This window comes from Dipodomys spectabilis, unplaced genomic scaffold, assembly GCF_019054845.1.
Source record: "Dipodomys spectabilis isolate Male_0828 unplaced genomic scaffold, ASM1905484v1 ptg000187l, whole genome shotgun sequence".
NCBI classification, from domain to species: Eukaryota; Metazoa; Chordata; class Mammalia; order Rodentia; family Heteromyidae; genus Dipodomys; species Dipodomys spectabilis.
Window position 1 is genome coordinate 3,805,340 of NW_024870864.1, and position 12,096 is coordinate 3,817,435.

The window sequence follows — 12,096 nt, forward strand, 5'->3', positions numbered from 1 at the left end:
AGTGATGGGTGAGAATGTTAAAAGGTGACATTGATCAAGATAGTGTATTCATGAACTGCTTTGTTAAATGGCAACTCTTTTGTACAACTAAAGGACAATTTTATTTTTTTTTTTTTTTTTTTTTTTTTTATTGTAAAGCTACTATACAGAGGGTCACAGTTACATGAGTGAGGTTATGAGTACACTTCCTCTTGAACATTGTTACCCCCTCCATTGTTTTCCCCCTACCATCCCCTCCCTCCCTCCCTTCCCCGAGGTTCTTTTTTTTTTTTTTTTTTTTTTTGATTGTGATTAAATGATTACATAATTTCAAAGTCACAAGTTCATTCTAACTTCCCTGGAGCAAATTGTCTACCACAGTCTGTAATATATAACAGTGTTCACATGTTATATACCATATTTGTGATCAGCAGCATGAGGATATTTAGTAGTGGTTCAACCAGATGAGCGGGAGTTCTTTGTTTCTTAAGTCCTGTTAGTTTTGTCGTATCACTAACCTTTTGGATTTAGCATCCACTTATGAGGGAGACCATGTACCGTTTGTCTCTTCGTTCTTGGCTTACCTCGCTCAACATGATTCCTTCTAGCTCCATCCATTTCCCTGCAAATGCCATTATTTTGTCATTTCTAATGGCTGCATAATATTCCATTGTGTATAGATACCACAATTTTTGGATCCATTCATCTGTGGTGGGGCACCTAGGTTGTTTCCATATCCTAGCTATTGCGAACAGTGCTGCAATAAACATGGAGGTGCACGTGTTAAAGGACAATTTTAAAAATACTAAAACAATTATTTTTAAAAGTGAGGGAAGGGTTGAGTTGGGAGGGATAGATGAGAACATTGGTCAAGATACATTGTATTCACAAACTGCTTTGTTAATTAGCAACTCCTTTATACAAGTACTTAAAGATAATATAAAAAGATTATTATGTCCAGGTGTATTTTTTGTCTTTTACCCCCCACTCCAGTATGTTACTTACAGATTTATAGGTACAACAAATTAAGGAAACCATGCAACCTATGTTTCTTTGGGTCTGGCTGGCTTTAACATATTTTTTTCCAAGTCTTTCCATTTCCTTACAAATGGTACAATGTCATTCTTTCTGATGGAAGAGTAGAATTCCGTTGTGTATATATAGCACATTCACCCATTGACGGGCATGTGGGTTGATTTCATATCTTGGTTATGGTAAACAATACAGGACTTTAGACATTCACACAGTGAGACCAAAGGAAGATACTTTTAGGACAGGATCACAAAGGCTCAATAGCCTTTGTGATAAATATCATATTATAAATATCATATTATAAATATTATATGATAAATATCATATAAAATGATATTTATCTAAATTAACTCCATCTTATTCTGTTGTTTGTCTTTTCTCCTTTGTTGCTGTTTTGGTCTTGCATGTAAGTTTATCTATTTGCGGGAGGGTAAGGGGAGACAGAAATGATGAGACAAAGGCTGAGTAAATGCAGCAGTGATACTCACTAGACACTATGTTGAAGATGAACTATACAACTTGTGGGTGGTTGAGAGGGAAAAACTGGGGGAAAGTAAAGGAAGGGATGACACTTAAAAAAGTACTCATTACCTGACTTAGGTAACTCTAACCCCTCTGTACATCACCTGTAGAGTAACAAAAATATTATGATTTTAAAAAGTACCTATAAAACATAATAGAATTCATCCTGCATGGCATCATAGGACTAAGGATAATATCAGAGAAAGGATGGACTTGGAATAGGGACTGCTTCTCAAGGCTAGTGTTAGACTTTGCTGGAGCAGGTAGAGTTGCAGCCCAGTAGATGGCAGAGAAGTTCACTGGGTTGCACAGGCCAAAAGTGGTCTGTAGTGGCTGGACAAGCAGAATGTAAATCACCCAAAGATCAGAGTTCAAGCAAGTCCCAGTCAGTCATCCAGAGAAGATGGGAGTATGAAGAGGAGATCTGGAGCTGTAGTATTTGTGTTGGAAGGTCACAGGTGACAGACCTGAGGGAAGGGAACAGAAAAGTAGAGATTTTGGGGGCCCTGGCACACTGGGGCATTTGATTCTTTTTATGTCACAAGTGCTGCAGGAAGGAAATAACCAGACCAACCTGGGTCTGGAGGTATCAAGGGTCTGTGACTCCCAGCCATGTGACCAGGGCAGATTGCCACTGGAAATTCTCACCCCTACATTGCTCACTAGTGATGCTACTCCACAAACAGCAGGACAGCTGCTGCTTCTGTGTCACCTGCATCCTCTCCTGAGAAACTTAACCTTGTGAAAAAGAGAGGCTGAAAATGATATGCTGTCCATTCCTGTGGAGCAGGGGCTAAGAGGCAAAATTGGAGCTAAAATAATGAATTGGCCATGCCTATAATCCTAGCTATTCAGAAAGCTGAGACCTGGAGGAGTGAGGTTTGAAGCCAGCCCCCAGCAGCAAATTCTGTGAGACAACATCTCCAATTAACCAGAAAAGGCTGGGATGGAGGCATGGCTCAAGTGATAAAATTGTGAGCAATTGTGAGCAAGAAATCTGGGAGCACAAGGCCCTAATTCAGGCCAGAGTCCCAGCAGGAAAATAATAATAAATTGACAATATGGCAGAAAATTTTAATGAATGAATAACTTACAGAGTGTGGTTTAGGAATGGGTGCTCTAAGCTCATAAAGAGTTGGCCCACCTGAAATGCCTTTAGATGACTTTCAGGTGAATAAAAGTAGTATGTGGATTCATCTTTGAACACAAAGAACCTACGAGCTGGGTAGGCATCTCACCATAGCCAATGCAATACAGTCAGTGTCCAAAAGAAGCCCAAGATGGGAGGGAAGACAGAGAATGACCACATCAGCCTGTTCAGTAGTACAATTCATGACCAAAAGGCACACCCCACTGGGCAAGTGAATGAAGGCCTACTTGAGAGGCAGGGCTTGTCAATTGTACAGATTAGAGTCAGGTTCTATGGGCAACCAATGAATGATACAGACACATACAGCTGGAGATTGAGAACAAGGCCACCATGGACATGTTCTAGCAGCGGGAACCACCTGCACACCACTCTTGTCCCTGCATTTGCTCTTGAATGGTGACTATGTGACCGGGTCAATCATAGGAGCATCTGTGGGGGCCAAGGATTCTCCTCTGCAGCACTTTGACTACAACTCGAACCGATCTGCAGGAAAGGCTACAGCTTGAGATAGGGCAGTTTGATTGCTTCCTTTGTTCAGGGGAAATGAGTTCAAGTTTGGGAGGTTTATTTTCATTTTTGTTCTCTTTTTCTGACTCCAAAATATTTCCCCCACCTTAGTCTGTGGTTAGAGGCATTTCCCCCACCTTAGGTCCTCAGCCACTCCCACTACCTTTCCAAGGCAGCACACAGCCCCCAGCTCCACCCAGACCTGAGCTCCTCCCTGCCCTAAAGTTCCTGCCTGGATTACTGGCCACTCCCACTCTCCACCCAGACCTACCTGTGCATGAGTACCTCAACCACTAGCCCCAGAGCTACCACTTGGATAAGGCAGACATATTGCTCCCTCCCCCGGGGAGATATGGCCCCTCTAATATTATAATAATATTATAATAATCTTTCTCCCCTATGTGTCTGCCTGGTCCCCTGGGATGGCCAGGATGGATTCTTAGAGTTAGAGTGTGCCAGTTGTCCTTGTCACTTTTCCTAATCATATGCTCACCAGTGGGCATTCCTGTAAGAAAGGTGAGGGAGACAATTCTACTTATTATGTCACCTAGTGTTAAAATGCCGTTGCAAACGTTGTCAAGCATATAGTAAAGTTAAAAGGGAGACTACTCATGTTTCTTAAAAGGGAAAGAAGAAAACAAGAAGTCTTTCAGTTACATGGCTTCTGTTCCTGTCCCTTACCCCAGCCTCAGACCCAGAATGCCCACTGTCTACTTGGTACTTGCTAGTGGACACACGAGTAGAGATGGACACAACAAAATCTAGTTCCCCACCCCCTCCTTTTTGTAACATGGAAAAACGTGATTACCACATTTCTTTTTTTAAACGTGTTTTTATTGTAAAAATGCTGTACAGAGGGGTTACAGTTACACGAGCCAGGTAATGAGTCCATTTTCTATTGTACCACATTTCTTATTTGGTAATTGTATTGTAGTCTCGGGTTTCTTCTAGAATTTGCTTCTGATGAATAATTATGGTCTCCATTAAAAATGTAAGATTCTTGTTGAATTGGAAGTTAGGTTTAGTGTAAAAAGAGCCACTTCAAACTAATGTGACTTCAAGTACTTCTTATGGGGTTGTGCTCTACCACCCTCCAGATACACATTGAACTTATACAGTAGTATGATGACTTCAGTCTTGTGAGCTATTTTGGATCTATCCCAATTAAAACATCTATAATTCTGCCTATTATTGTCCCAGAGGGCCCCCATTACTGCTTCCTGGCCATTCTCTGCTCTTTGTAGTCACCTGACAATGACATCATCTTTTGCTCCCTTGAAATCTTTCAGACGGTATTCCTATTTGTTTTGCTGTGTGGGTTCAGATGGAATGTTTGTTGGCTTATTGTGTTTATTCACCAATTTTTACATTATTTGTTGCCCTTTAGTTTGTTTTTTTTTTTTTAAAAAAAAAAAAGACCAGAACCTAAATCTTACATTAAATTTAACTTTACTCAAAAAGATTTCAAGTAAAATTTTCTAGACTTTAATTCAAAATAAGCCCACTTGTATTAAAGAATATTCTATTGTAGTTAGAACGAGACCACTATGAAGAAGAGAGTAGACTTCAGATATTTAATGAACTTTTGTATTTCCCAGTTTACAATGAATTGAATGAATCTCAAAGGGAAATGTTTGAAAGGTACTAGAATAATTATCAGAGCTCAAAAAGACAAGTATACTGGGAGAAATATTTTCATAAATCAAAAAAGTCTCTGTCAGTATTATACAAAAAGCTTATCAAAATTGGAGGGGAAAACCATCAAAACTTTAATGTAAATAAGCAAAGGACATGAATAGATGATTCGCAAAGAATAATAGACAAGAGAAAATGTTCAACTTTACTATCTCATTGTGATGCAAATTGAAACTGTAATGGGGTAGAGTTTATGCATTAAATTCAAAAAATAAAGTATATGCTAGTAAAATACATACATATTGGACCTGGTAAATGATTGATGCTCATCGAAGCTGCTATAACTTCTCTTGGATTCAGTTGCTCATATTCCTGGAGTAAGCTTAATTTTCAGACTATAAACTAAGGAAACAACAACCAAAGCAGACGATTTTATTCATGTATTTAAGATCCTCATTAAATGGAGTGAAAAATGGGAAATAATTTAAACATATATTAAAATTTAACAATTGTATAAATTATTCTATTAATTATGCAGTTCATTCAGTCATGATTATGATTAGTGATAATTTGGCCATGACACAAATCACTGAAACCTGTTGCAATATGATAGATTATTTCACAAGATATAATACTTAACTTAAAAGCAGGATACCACTTATTTACATAATTGTTATCATCACTGTGTAAGAGGATGATAGGAATTTGTGAAAAGTAATTAGAAGGCAACAATATGTTCCTTTGTTTTCTTTGACTAGCTTATTTTTTATTTTTATTTTGCCAGTACCAGGTTTTGTATTCAGTACCTGGTATTCACTCAGCTTGCTTGTTCAGATAGTTTCCTATTACTTGAGCCAGGCCTTCATTCCAGCTTTTGGCTAGTTATTTTGGAAATGGAGTCTCACAGACTTATTTGCCCAGGTTGACTTAGCTCAGCCTTCTGAGTATTGAGGAGTACAGGTAAAAGCCACAAGAGTCTGGCTAGAATGAATTAAAAGTGCAATGAATAGTAAGATTATGTTGCTGTGCAACATTTATTTTTTAAATGTGATAGTGATGAAAATAATCCAGGTATGTTGACAAAAGAACAGCAAAGCAAAGCTCACCTCTTCTCTAAATTAACCTTATTTAGTTTTTGCCATCTTTTGTGGAGACACATCATCCTGAGCTATCTCATCATACTGAGTGGTCTGCTAAGTCCTATTTCCTCTTCTTTGTACTTGGACACTGATTTTCTGGGTTCTGGTAAAGAGCCTTACATTTATTTGTTCTGCTTCTTCTTCTTTTTTTTTTTATCTAAATGCCCAGCCTATTGCTGAAAGTACTCAAGATTTTCCAGATTCTGATTTAAACCCTTTAGATACCAGATACCCAGATGGTAGGATTGCATCTGGCTATACTTTCTATCCTTACCAGCTTATTCCTAGCTTCTTGGAAGGCTAAGGGGATCATGGATCAAAGCCCACCCAGGTCAAGTCAGTGAGAATCCCTTCTTCTTTTTTTTGGGGGGGGGGGTCCAGTGTTGGGGCCTGAACTCTGGGCCTGGGTGCTGTCCCTCAGTTCTTCAGCTCGAGGCTAGTGCTCTACCACTTGAGCCACAGTGCCATATCTGGCTTTTTTTTTCTTTTTGCTTATGTGGTGCTGAAGAATCGAACCCAGGGCCTCAGGCATGCAAGGCAAGCGCTCTACCATGGAGCCACCTTCCCAGCCCAAGAATCCCTTCTTAACAGAAAAAGCTTGGCATGGTGGTGTCATCCCAACTGTAGCAGGAAACTTAAATAAGGACAGCTGAACTCCAGACCAACCAGAGGAAAAACAAACGAACAAAAAAGATACTATCTCAAAAATAACCAGAGCAAATAAGGCTAGATACATAGCTCAAGTGGTTAAAAAAAAATCCTATATGGCAGTACAAAGCCTCAAGTTCAAACACAAGTATAACCAAAGACAGCTAAATTACATCTACAAGAGCTGCAGCACCTTTATGCATGATGACAAGGTTGAGCTGAGTAGGAAGCCCCGAAGTATGTGATCGCGATTGATGTCCATCACATTCCCATGACATCCCACTGTAGCAGCCTGCATCCTTTAAACATGAGCAAGTTTAACATTTAGCAAAGGTGATTCTGAAGTTGTTGGAAAGTAAAGGCTTTGGGCTTAATGGAAAGCTCAGGTGATTTTTCTGGGATGTGACAGGGATGGCCCCTGAATTCAAAGTCTGTCATCTGTGCCCTTGTCCCCTCTGATCCTAACCCCACCTGGGCTCAGCACTCACCCCTTCCCACCCTCGCTGATCTGCAGCAAGCAGTGAGGCTCTCCTCAGCCTTTCATGCCAGGACTTTGGGGTTCTGAACCACACTCTACTTCTGGAGTTATTTTGCATTTTATTTTATTTATTTATTTTGGTCTAGTTGTGGGGCCTGAACTCTGGGCCTGAGCACTGTCCTTCAGCTCTTCAGCTCAAGGCTAGTGCCCTACCACTTAAGCCACAGCCCCACTTCCGGCTTTTTTCTTTTTGCTTATGTGGTGCTGAGGAATCGAACCCAGGGCCTCAGGCATGCAAGGCAAGAGCTCTACCACTGAGCCTCCTTCCCAGCCCTTATTTTGCATTTTAAAATGATCAAAGTCTGAAATTAAATGAAGACCTGTGATGGCAAGATTTCAGGAATTTATGGTCAGATACAGGAGATTCTGTGGAGTATTAGGAGAGGTCAACACTTGCAAAGCTAACTTGAAAGTAGGAAAGGGTACCCTGGGGAGAAGGTGGATGAGATCTCACCACTTCATAGACTTCCTCAGACTCTTCGTGATATTTGGATGGAATTTTAGATCTTTCAATCTCCTTCCCTTTATTTCCCATCTAGTTCTCCAACTTCTGAGTGGGTGAGGGAAATAGATGCTTCATCCTTTTGCCTGAGATGGAAACAGATGAAGTGGTCCTTCAAGAATGAATGACAAGGGGCTGGGAAGGTGGCTCAGTGGTAGAGTGCTTGCCTTGCAAGCATGAGGCCCTGGGTTCGATTCCTCAGCACCACATAAGCAAAAAGAAAAAAGCCGGAAGTGGCGCTGTGGCTCAAGTGGTAGAGCCCTAGCCTTGAGCTGAAGAGCTGAGGGACAGCGCCCAGGCCCAGAGTTCAGGCCCCACGACCGGACCCAAAAAAAAAAAAAAAAGAATGAATGACAGGAAAGTTAGAAAAAATCGTTGAGGTGGGCAGGTATCCGCAGAAGGGAGAGAGGGAGAATGAGGATGAATATGCTTGAAGTAGTTTATTTGCACATATGAAAATAGAACAATGAAACCTGTTGAAATTGTTTAAGAAGGAGCAAGGGGTAAGGGAGAATGATAGAAGGGCAATTTTATTTTATTTTTTAAGTAAAAAGCAAGGACTTGAACTCAGTACCTGCTGCTTTCTCTCATTGGTTAGTGTTTTACCAACTGAACTGGGTCTCCAACACCTAGGGGTGTGATTTTAATTGGAATACAGTGTATGCATGTGTGAAAATGTCGCAATGAAGCAAACCTCCCTTGTATAACTAAAAAAAAAAACTAATAAAAAATTAATAAAAATATAATTTTTCAAAAGCAGGCAAAAAAATCAAGAGGACCCAGACCCTGATGGCTCATGCTTATAATCCTAACTACTCAAGATGCTGAGATCTGAAGATCACATTTCAAAGCCAGGAGGATTTGTTTTGTTTTGTTTGTTTGTTTGTTTTTTGTCAGTTGTAGGGCGTGAACTCTGGGCCTGGGCGCTGTCCCTGAGCTCTTCAGCTCATGGCAAGCTCTCTACTACTTGAGCTAAAGTGCCACTAGCCAACAGGATTTGAAATCTTTATCTCCAATTAACCACCAAAAAGCCAGAAGTGGGGTTGTAGCCCAAGTAGTAGAGCACTAGCCTTAAACACAAAAGCTCAAAGTCAGTGCTCAGGCCCTGAGTTTAAGTGCCAGGATTGGCACACACTTACAAAAATCATAAGAAGGATGATCTTTTTAAAAAAATACACCAATGTTTACAGAGTATAGAAGTATGCGTGTACAAGTGGTTTTCTCTGGTAGTAGGTTTATAAAGTTCATAAGTTTTTAACAATGAATATGCAACATCTATGTTTGAAAAGAAACATTCATTTTTTATCCCAATAAAGTTTTACTCTAATCCTGAAAAAAGAGACTGGAATCACTTGTTTCTCCCTGCTTTGAATAGGGCCTTTTCCCTACAAGCCACTTTGCACTGAGGAGAGCAGTTATATAAAGGAAGCTGACATCTGTTGCTTCTCATATAAAACTTATCTGCTTCCTCATATTTTATTTTCCAAAAGCCAGTCTTACAAATTGCTTTATCAGTTGCCAGGGATCAGACCATCCGCCAGAGCAAGACCTCTCCCCCCCACCTCCTGCTGATAACTGGCCCTTATCAATTTGCATTTCTGTTTCCTATTCATTAGTCTGGCTGATCTCCTTATCAGATTAGGTGCTCAGCCTCACATTGGGTACCGTATTTCCCTGAGCAGAACTGTCCTGCTGTCCACTTAAAAGGCACAATTTGTGTGCCTTTCAACCCTAACTATACATATCACATATAGGACTGGACAAATTTTATATAATTAGAATAGCAAAATTTTACTCCCCCTTTTTCAGAACAGTATACACATTATGCACATGGAGTAAATAACAAATTATACATTTTCAGAGTGAAAATGAACCATAGCAACCTGCAACATGGCTGAATCTAATCTGATGTTGACTGATAAAAGCAAATCCTAGACTATGATCATCAAGACCATTGTACTTATTCTAGATTTCGAAAACAAACTGAAATCTCAGTAATGTAGTCCTCCACCAAGACAAATATGTGCATACTCATAGTAACTCACTCCCTCTGGGCTTGGATATTAGTCATATTTTTATTTTATTTTATTTTGAAGATTCCCCTAGACTACACTTTTTTCCTCCAAATCTCACCCTTCTGTCAGAAAGAGGAAATAGTACCTTCTCCATAGCTTGTTCTTAAGGTAACCTATTTTAATACATAACATTGGGGTTCTGAGATCGTCCTCCTGGGTCTCTTGGTGCCATAGGTCTGTTACAGCAGCCAGTTAATGATTTTGGAATTGTCTAGTAGTGATTATGTTCTACTTCTTGAAGAAAGACTGCTGAGCCATTCCTACTCCTTCCATCTGGCATTACTTAGATGAAGTTAGAGCAATAGGACAGACCCCCAGAAGCTAAACCTACTGAGTGGGCCTTGGGTCAAATCTGGACTCCCATACAGGTGTTCTAGATTCTTGCCACTATATGCCTTCTTAGGGTAAGTTCACAGATGTATCCCCTTTCAAGTTTGCTCTTTTATGGGAGCTTTGCTATATAGCCCAGGTTGACCTTGAACTCTTTATGTAGTACAGCTTAGCTTTTAACTTGCCATCCAGCCTACTCCAGCCTTCCAAGTACCAGATTACACAAGTACACCATCACACCTGGCATTTCAGGCTCTTTTTACTCATTTCCTGCCTCAGTTCACCAGTCCTTACCTCCCCAAATCCTTCACTGATTACTATTACCACACACATACCTTCCTAGGGAACAATTATACACCTAATCTTGTACCAAATGTACTCTCTTCATCTGACTCAGAGCACTCTGCTTTTCATTGTGAAGTCTTGCATTTTAGGAAGCAAGTCCAAAGAGCTTTTTCTTTTTTCAAGATGATGTCTTAAAATGATCTCATAACTACTGCTTTCTCCAAACTCAGAATTTAAGAATCTTTTGGAGCTCTGAAATGTTCCCAGGCCACAGAAGATACCCATCTGCTTCTAGATTGTCCTGAGGACAAGTCAACAGAAAACAGCTTTCACTTGTAACATAAATTACTAGGATTAGAGGAAATAAAGCATTTCCTGACAATAAAGACTAAATAATTGCACATGGTAACTAAACTCATTAGAAATTTTCTGTCATTAGCATACTAGAGGTCTTGATGCGATAGTCTTATAAATTATATCTTCTCTTCCATTGAATTAATTTCAAGTTCTCTTCTAAAGTCCAAATGGTAAAACAAGAATTCTCCACTCCAACTTTTGCAACTTTTGCAAGTCTAACTATGTCATGTTGATTCATTACTTCCATGTGTTTGCTTGCTTACTATCAGACACTCTTGGTGCTAAAACAAGCCTGATATTTTTTTGAAGGATATTTTCTAGGTTCCCTTTCCCATCTATGTATGCACATGCACACATGCATATACTCTTACTCATTAGCCTAATTCCTTCTTTGTCTGGTGGAGACCATGTATTCATCTTGTCTTTCAAGTATTGCATGTATTTGAAGGCTTAAGCCTTTTGAAGATAATCTGCCCTGTTAGTAGGCATTTTTCAGGGAATGAATATTTTCAGAAACACCATAGTTTCTAAGTCCTCAGAAGCGTTCTGGTGTTCTGGCTCTGTGGGACTTGCTTTGCTGAAGCTTCCTCACATGAGGAAAGGACATCTAGTCATGACAACCTGGAACCCAAGAAGTTGCCCAGACCTTGTCTCAGGCAAGGTGGCTCAGACTGCTCAGGGGTGACTTACTCCCAAGAACTACAGAAACTGCTGCTATCAGTGACAGGGAGGTGGAACTAGGTCTTTATTTATTTTCTGGAACTAGATTGGACCCAGAGCTACTGTAGGGGTGTGTGTGTGTGTGTGTGTGTGTGTGTGTGTATGTGTATACACGCCAGCTTCCAGACTTAAACACAGAGCCTCTTGCTCTTTCTCAGCTTTCTTGCTCATGACATTTGAAATATGCCTCTGGTCTGGTAATTCGCTGGTTATTTGGAGATGAAGCCTTTTCTTCCTAGGCTGCCTTCAAACCTCAGTCTCTAGTTCTCTGTAGGATTACAGATGTGAGCCATGGACACCCAGGCAAGTCTTCATTCATTGTGGAAGTGTCTTTAAACATATACCTTCTATGGCGAAAGTGAGTTTGAATAAATGTAAAGATTTTATCGAATGGAATTTCATTTTACTTCAATGAAGAGTGATGAATACTAGCTGGATTGGTGGGGTTTGATTGTTAGTTCAGGGACTGAAACTACTCTTTGAGGAGAATATCCATTATCTCAAAGAGATATTTCCTGAAATCCTCCCAAAACTGTGAGCAAGCTTAAGAATATAAACGTGTATATAAATCCCCACCTTAAACTTTCCAGATCTCTGTTGCTGCACAGTCAGTTGATCACTGTACTGGTAAAGAAAAAAAAAAAAAAGAAACAGAAAAAGATCCCAGAAAGGCACAT